General features: G+C 39.2%; 1 long non-coding RNA gene across 1 annotated transcript in view; it reads left to right on the top strand.

Annotated features, from left to right (window-relative positions):
* The first annotated feature begins 266 nt into the window (after positions 1-266).
* Positions 267-9,114, top strand: part of LOC126069062 (uncharacterized) — a 66,710-nt gene continuing 57,862 nt past the window's right edge. Inside the window, exon 1 of the long non-coding RNA XR_007515835.1 lies at positions 267-352. This is a non-coding gene — a long non-coding RNA (uncharacterized LOC126069062). The remainder of the gene's footprint in view (positions 353-9,114) is intronic.

Genomic DNA, 9,114 nt, shown 5'->3' with positions numbered 1-9,114 from the left:
ACAGAAATTCCTAAAAAATAGAAATCACAAATTAAATCATATATGACACTATTAGGACTTCACCTTCTGAGTAAAAAATAATTTATATTTGGATGATAGCAGAAATTCAAAGTTATAAATCATCTTAAAGGTGTTAGTTCCTTAGAGTTTCTTGTCTGTGCTAATTTCATTCCATTCCTGCTTAAAGACTTTTTTCCTCATATTTCCTCTAGATGGTGCTCCATAATCAAAAATCACTTTGCAGTTTGGAAGCTATTAAAAGATAGTCAAGAAGACACTCCCCTTTGTCTCCAAATTAAGTATTACATTTTAATTTACATCACAATTTATTGGATACTGGACACTATAATATGTAGGTATATTTTTTATATTTTGCAAACTTGTTTTATATAGAACAAAGCACGTGTGTATGGAATAATACCATCTGTTACAGCATGTACTGATCCCATTTCTCTTATCTATGTTATTGGCAGCTAGCCATTAATTGGTGTTACAGTTCAAAATCTTGTTAATCTGCTGGACAGTATGTACGTCATTTATAAAATGAAGGTTTTAAAAACAAGTCACATAGAGTTAAATTTTCTTTATAATACTCAGGAAAATTATAAAGACAAAATATTTTATTTTGTATTATATATTTTCCTATTATAATATTTATGATTTCATGGCAGTATTAAAACTCCAATTTATACATAGGAAATAACCTACACCAAAGAATTTTTTTGGCTTGGATTAAAATAAAGGTCTTAAATGCCATTCAATCATTTTCTTTTGCTATTGCATTTAGGGGACAGTGGTGGTTTACTTAGCATCATGCCAAGTAAACAGATATCAATTTTGAGTGGAAAAATGATCAACAAAACCACTGAAACCTTAGAGGGTAGTGATGGTTCAGTGGTAAAATTCTCACCTTCCGTGTGGGAAACCTGCCTGTGTTCAAGTCCCAGCCAAGACATCTCATGCACAGCCACCAACCCCTTACCAGTGCAGGCTTGCATGTTGTCACGATAGTGAACAGGTTCCAGCAGATCTTGCAGACTAAGAGAGACTAGAAAGAAAGGCCTGGTGATCTACTTCCAAAAATCAGCCAGTGAAAACCCTGTGGATCACAACAGTTTGATCCCATTGTGCACAGGATTGCCATGAGTTTTAGTCGGCTTGAGGAAGCTGACTTGATGGCAGTGAACAACAACAATTGCATTTAATCTCTTTATTCTTAAATATTCTACCGTTTTCTACTTCTCTAGTCTTAAGGAAATGATTACCTCTGCAACTCTATTTTTCCTCGTTTCTTCTGACCCTGCGGGTCAATGATGCCAATTTTTTGGTATCTCAACATACTTAGTACCAACTTGAAAGATAAGCTATCTCTGAAGTTTTTGTGTATAGGTTATATCAGCTGCCTTTTAAAAAGAATTACTCACCCAACAAGTGTTTAAATGTAACAAACATTGAATACTTCATTTTTGTTTGCTTCAATTGTTAGAGCTGAGAATTTAAAATATAATATAATTAACTTCTTAACATCAAACTGTATAATAGCTGTTTTTAAAAATAAGTGAGCCCACTCACTGATAGACAAAGATCAGAAGTGGATTTGGCAGAAAGTAAAACATTAGCGTTTGATATTTCTAAGTTTCTTTTTGTCTTGAAAATTTGCTAAGTGCATGGTAATATTTAAAATTTTACATTTCACATTTTATTTCATGAAATAAAAAACATACACAGGCATTCCCCGATTTACGACCAGGTTCCATTCCAGTGACTCTGTCACAAGTTAGTTCTGATGAAAGTCAAATACCTGGTTTTTTTTAGTTTTCATTATTGCCTTTTAAAAAAATTGTACTTTAGGTAAACGTTTACAGCACAAAATAATTTCTTTTTTATTTTCTTGTGCGTTAAGTGAAAGCTTACAGCTCAAATTAGTTTCTCATTCAAAAAGTTATACACGAATTGTTCTGTGACATTGTTGCAATCCCTGCAATGTTTCAGCACTCTCCCCCTTTCCCTTTACACTCCAGGCTTCCTGTGTCCATTCGTCTAGTTTTTCTGTCCCTTCCTGCCTTCTCATCTTTGCTTTTGAGCAGGTGTTGCCCATTTGGTCTCATAGACTTGGTTGAACTAAGAAACACATTCCTCATATGTGTTATTGTTTGTTTTATACCCAAAACCCACTGCCATCGGGTCAATTCCGACTCCTAGTGACCTTATAGGACAGAGTAGAACTGCCCCGTAGAGTTCCCAAGAAGCACCTGGCAGATTCGAACTGCCGACCTTTTGGTTAACAGATGTAGCACTTAACCACTACGCCATCAGGGTTGTTTTATAGGCCTGTCTAATCTGGCTGGAAACTCTGGTGGCTTGGTTTGTGGCCTAAAACATGGTCTAGTTTGGAGGATTATCCACTTGTGTAGGGGAAGAATGTGTACTTTGCTGCTGTTGAGTGGAGTGTTCTGTATCTGTCTATGAGGTCAAGTTACTTGATTGTGATGTTTAGATCTTCTGTATCTTTGTTGAGTTTCTAGTTGTCCTGTCCCTCATCAAAAGTGGTATGTTAAAGTCTCCTACTATTATTGTAGAATTGTCTATTTCTCTTTTCAATACTGTTAGAGTTTGTTTTATGTATTTTGAGCTCTGTTGTTGGGTGCGTAAACATTTATTATGGTTGTGTCCTCTTGGTGGATTGACTCTTTAATCATTATATAGTGGCCTTCCTTGTCTCTTATGTTGGATTTTGCTTTAAAACCTATTTTATCTGAGACTAATGTTGCCACTCCTGATCTTTTTTGGTTACTGTTTGCTCGATATATTTTTTGCTATCCTTTGATTTTTTGCTTATTTTTATCTTTGTGTCTAAGATGTGTCTTTTGTAGGCAACATATTGATAGGTCATTTTTAAAATCCATTCTGTTACTGTCTGTCTCTTGACTGGTGCATTTAAGCCATTTACGTTCAGTGTGATTATCGATAGATATGAATTTACTGCTGCCTTTTTGTTTGTTTTTTGTGGTGTTGACTTTTTTTTGGTTCTACTTTTCATACTGAGTTCTTTTTATATGGATTTTCTTTTCATTTTTTTCATTGTTGATTTGTATTTATCTGAGTCTTTATGGTTTTCATCTTTTTTACTTTGACTCATTGGGTTATTAATTTTCTTTGTGGTTAAGCTTAGATTTACCTTTATCTTCTGTTTAAAACAGTCTGTTATATCTTGATATTGCTTTAACTTCCTGTCTATATGGAAGTTCTATAAGTACACCATTTATTCCCCATTTTTATTTTGAAGTTGTCATTTACAGTTTGGTACCTCTGGTTCCCTGTATTCAGTCTTGTTGCTTTATTTTATTTTTGAGAATTTTCTATCTTGGTTGGTGTCATGGATTCAATTGTGTCCTCCAAAAATGTGTGTCAACTTGGCTAGGCCATGATTCCCAGTATTGTGTAACTGTCCACCATTTTGTTATCTGATGTGATTTTCCTGTGTGTTGTAAATCATGTCTCTATGATGTTGATGAGGTGGGATTAGTGACAGTTATGTTAATGAGGCAAGGCTCAATCTACAAGACTGGATTATGTCTTAAGCCAATCTTTTGAGATATAAAAGAGAGAAGGGAGCAGAGAGACAGGAGGACTTCATACCGCCAAGAAACAGTGCTGGGAACAGAGTGTGTCCTTTGCACCTAAGTTTCTGGTGCAGAGAAGCTCCTTGACCTGGGGAAGATTAATGACAGGGTCCTTCTTCCAGGGCCAACACAGAGAGAAAGCCTTCCCCTGGAAGTGACATCCTGAATTTGGACTTCCAGCTTACTAGACTGTGAGAGAATAAACTTCTTTTTGTTGAAGCCAACCACTTGTGGTGTTTCTGCTATAGCAGCACTAGATAACTAAGACAGTTGGTATTTCAGTGGTGTTATGTGTCTTAATTTCATGTTGTTGTCTAATGTTGTTGGTTCTCTGTCTGAAGGACTCCTTTTAATATTTCTTGTAAGGTTAGTGTGGTTTTTATAAATTCCCTTAATTTCTGTTTATCTGGAAATGTCTTTGTTTTGCCATCATATTTGAGAGACAGTTTTTGTGAATGTATAATTCTTTGTTGGCAATTTTTTTTCTTTCAGGGATTTGTATATGTCATCCCATTGCCTTCTTGCCGACATGTTTTCTTCCAAGAAATCAGAGCTTTGTCTTCCTGGTTCCCCTTTGTAGGTGACAGTTCCCAAGTTGCTCTCAGGATTCTTTCTTTGTCTTTGGTTTTAGAAAGTTCAATTATGATATGTCTTGGTGACTTTCTTTTGGGGCATTTCCTATATGGGGGTTTGTTGTGCTTGTTGGATGGATATCTTTTCGACTTTCATGGTATTATGGAAATTTTCTGCCAGTGACTCTTCGAAAATTTTCTCTGTTCTTTTTTTTTTGTCTCCTGGAATTCCTATCACGTGTAAATTATTCCTCTTGATAGTGTCATACATAACTCTTAGGCTTTCTTTATTTTTCTGTTTTCTGAATGTTCCACAAATTAGTAACAAGGGATTTATCCTCTATTTTGCTGATTCCGTCTTCCATTGATTCAGTTTTACTCCCATATCCTTCCATTGAGTTATCTATTTCTGAAATTTTATTGTTATTCTTCTGGATTTCTAGTTGCTGTTTTTGTATGGTATCTAATTGTCTACTTATTTAGTCATTTTGTTATTTTATTGTTTTCCTGAATTCTTCTAGAGTTTTGTTTGTGTTTTCCTTGGTTTTGTCTGTGTTTTCCTTGATCTCTTGGAGAGTCCTATATATAAATCTTTTGAATTCCTTATCAGGTAATTCCTTTACTATTTCTTCCTCAGGAAGGTTTTCTGGCCCTTTGGTCACTTTCTTGAACCATATTGTCGTGCTTGTTTATGTGACTTGATACTGTCTGTTATCTCTGAGGCATTAAAGTGTTATTATATTTGTTTATTGATGGTATGTTTGGTTCATTGTGTTATTTTATATATATGTATATATGTGTATATATATGTGTCTGTGTGTGTGTATATATATATATATATGTTTTTTTTTATATATATGTAGGAAACCCTGGTGGCATAGTGGTTAAGTGCTACAGCTGCTAACCTAAAGGTCAGCAGTTCAAATCCACCAGGCGCTCCTTGGAAACTCTATGGGGCAGTTCTACTCTATCCTATAGGGTCACTATGAGTTGGAATTGACTCGATGGCAACAGGTTATATATATATGTGTATATATATATATATATATATATATATATATATATATATACACACACACACACACGTATGTGGGGTGGGCGTGCTACTCTTGTTGCTAGTATGACTGCACTGGAGTGCTCACCACCTTTTTCTGGGTGTGTGGGGCAGCACCTTGGAGTGTGAGTGCAAGTCTCTATTTGCAGGTTGTGTGGGGTAGTTGAGGGCAGGTCGAGCTGAAATTAGCTGCTCTCTTTTGTCAATCCAGTAGCGCAGGACCAGGCACTGGTACTCGTTGAATGGCTGTGGCGGCAAGTATGGTGGGTGTTTTGGGCAAGTTGGGGATGTGGTCATCACCACTTGCTGGATCAGGAGGGAGGATGTGGGTGGCAGATGGGTGCGGGTACTTTTGCACAGTTGCTGCTGCATGCCAGGTCAGGAGTGGGGCATAGGTTGTAGGCATGTGCATACAGGCCAGACATTGGTTTCACTCACCAGGTTGAGGCTGGGTGGTGGGCAGGTGCTTGCAGCTGCACAGTTGCTACCACTCCTGGTTAGGGGCAGGTGGTAGGTGGGCTCAAGCACAGGTTTGTGCTTACTGCCTATCCTCAGTTCAGGGGAGTAGTGGGTGGCGGGTGGGCACAGGCATGGTTATGTGGTCACTGCCGTTCACTTGTTTGGGGGGTGGAGTGGGTGGCGGGTGGGCATGGGCATGTTCACACAGTCACCGGCTCTCACTGGGTTTGGGGTGGGGTGTGGCTGGTGGGCAGGCATGTATGGTTGCTACCGCTCACCAATTTGGGGACAGGAGTGGACGGTGGACAAGCACATGCACTCACATGGTCGCCATGGCTCACTAGGTTGAGGAGAGATGAGTGGTAGGCAGGTGAGCATGCAGGAGCATGCTTATTGCCACTCTTCAGCTGGATGGGGGGTTGGCAGACTGGGCTGGGTGAGGAGGGGGGGCTCATATTACGGTCTCTAGTTGGGCATGATGGTTGGGCTTTAGAACCCTCCACTGCTTCTGATCAGGAGAGGTAGAGTAGGGGAGTTGTGCCCCTTTGGCTAGCAGATGTGGATACCCAGACACTTCCCATCCTCTGTAGTCAGCACTTGGGAACTGCCTCCGACTAACTGCGAGGAAGGGGGGCTGCCCGGAGTTCAGTCAGGTGGGGGACTTCCCCCCAATACTCTGCTGATCCACTGCTTTGTGCACGCCACCCACTCCGGACGTCAGGGACCGTCGCTTGTGCATATATCTGACTCTAGATCCTGGCTCCCTTCCTATTCTGTGAATGACAGGATCCCTGGAATTCTTACCCTCTTTTCTGTGTTTTCCTTCTTTAGAATCAGGTCATGATCTGCTCACCTTACTTCTCTATAGGTGTTTTTATAGTTTCTTTGTCTCTTATGTGAATGCCTTGAAGTTGCCTTCCTGTGTCCTCACCTAGGGTCACTACTGGCTTTGTTTCAAGACAGCCATGTTGAGCCAGGATGGCTGGCAGAGCCCCTTCTCTTTTTGCCACTCCTCTGTCATTCTTCTTTCAATTTTTTCTTCCAGTCAGTGTTTGATTCAATTCTTTATCCTTCCTTTTCGATGTTCAGGGTTCCAGGATTGTTATCTGCATCTGTTTCACTTGGTTTATTAGGTCTTTGCTGTAGAGGGACAGCATGGTGCATCTCACTAAGCTGCCACCTTGGCTCCTCCCCCTAAAGAAATGATGTTTTAAAAGAAGAGTCTTGGTCTGTATAGATAGATAAAGGGGAACCTACTACTAGAAGATAGTGTTTAGTTTTGTAGGAAAGTGAATGCCTCGAGTAGCTGACAAAGTGTCTCAAAAATAAACATAGGTGCAGCAGGTCATTATAACTTGGTGACGCTAGCTATGAGGATCCTTCACCCTTTATTCTGACTCTGGAGTTACCAAGAAAACTTTTGAAAGTAATGTAGTTTCTAATGAAGACTTTCCAAAAGAAAATGAAATTATTCTGGTCTTCTTGGCATGTATGTTTCTCATTATAAATGAACAAATTCTGGTTTGCAAGATATTTCTTGTGAGTTGGTTAGTGTGCATTCTTTTCTTTTTTAATTTTGTTGTGTTTTTGGTGAAAGTTTACACAGCAAATTAGTTTTTCCTTTATCAATTTCTACACAATTTGTTCAGTGACATTGGTTGCATTTCACACAGTGTGTCAACTTTCTCATTTCTGTTTTTGTTCCATTCCCAGTAATCTAGTTTCCCTGCCTTCTCATCTTTGCTTTAGAGTAAGTGTTGACCACTTGGTTTCATACAGATGATTTTTTTTAAAGCAGTACAGTACTCACAGTTTATACTGTTTATTTTAAGAGGCAATATGTTATTTAGCTAAAAGATGACCTCATGGGATAGTTTTGGGTCAAAGTTTAAAGAGTATCTCAGGGCAATAATCTTAGGGAGTCCTCCAGTGTCAATTGGCCCAGTAAGTATGGACTTTTTAAGAATTTGAGTTCTGTTCCACATTTTGCTCCCATTTTATCAGGATCCATCTATTGTGGTCCTGATGAGAATGGTTGGTAGTGGTAGCCGAGCACCATCTAGTCCTGGTCTCATGGTCAATGAGGTTGTGGTTCATAAAGACTATTAGTCCGATGGACTAGTTTCTTCCCCGAGTCTTTGGTTTTCTTCATTCTCTTTTATTCTGGACACGTAGAGACCAGTAGTTGTATCTTAGATGGCCACTTACAAGCTTTTTAAGACGCCAGACACTACTCAGCAAACTTATTGTTGTTGAGTCAGTTCCCACTCATAGCAACCCTATGCAGAACAGAATGAAACACTGCCCAGTTGTACACCATCCTCATAATTGTTGCTATACTTGAACCCATTGTTGCAGCCACTGTGTCAATCTATCTCGTTAAGGGTCTTTCTCTTTTTCACTGACCCGCTACTTTACCAAGCATGATGTCCTTCTCCAGGGACTGATCCCTCCTGATAACATGTCCAAAGTATGTGAGACATAGTCTCGCCATCCCTGCTTCTAAGGAGCGTTCTGGTTGTACTTCTTCCAAGACAGATTTATTCGTTCTTTTGGCAGTCCGTGGTTTATTCAGTATTCTTTGCCAATGCCACAGTTCAAAAGCATCAATTCTTCTTTGGCCTTCCTTATTCATTGTCCAGCTTTCACATGCATATGAAGCAATTGAAAACACCATGGCTTGGGTCAGGCACACCTTAGTCCTCAAGGTGACATCCTTCCTTTTCAACACTTTAAAGAAATCTTTTGCAGCAGATTTGCTCAATGCGATGCGTCTTTTGATTTTTTGACTACCACTTCTGTGGGTGTTGATTGTGGATCCAAGTAAAATGAAATCCTTGACAACCTCAATCTCCTCTCTGTTTAACATGATGTTGTTTATTGGTCTAGTTATGAGGATTTTTGTTTTCTTTATGTTGAGGTGTAATGCATACTGAATGCATACTGAAGCAAGGTTGTGTCATCTGCATATTGTGGATTGTTAATGAATCTTCCTCCAATCCTGTTGCCTTGTTCGTCATGTCGTCTAGGTTCTCAGATTATTTGCTCAACATGCAGATTGAATAGGTATGGTGAAAGGATACAACCCTGACGCATGCCTTTCCTGACTTTAAACCATGTGCTATCCCCTTGTTCTGTTCGAATGACTGCCTCTTGATCCATGTACAGATACCTCATGAGCACAATTAAGTGCTCTGGAATTCCTATTCTCTGCAATGTTATCCATAATTTGTTATGATCCACACAGTCAAATGCCTTAGCATAGTCAATAAAGCACAGGTAAACATCTTTCTGATGTTCTCTGCTTTCAGCCAGGATCCATCTGACATCAGCGATGATATCCCTGGTTCCACGTCCTCTTTTGAATCCGGCTTGAATTTCTGGCATTTCCCAGTCGATATACTGC

This window comes from Elephas maximus, chromosome X (assembly GCF_024166365.1).
Source record: "Elephas maximus indicus isolate mEleMax1 chromosome X, mEleMax1 primary haplotype, whole genome shotgun sequence".
Taxonomy (NCBI): Eukaryota; Metazoa; Chordata; class Mammalia; order Proboscidea; family Elephantidae; genus Elephas; species Elephas maximus.
Note: the sequence above shows the minus strand (reverse complement) of the source record. Positions and strands in the feature narration are given on the sequence as shown.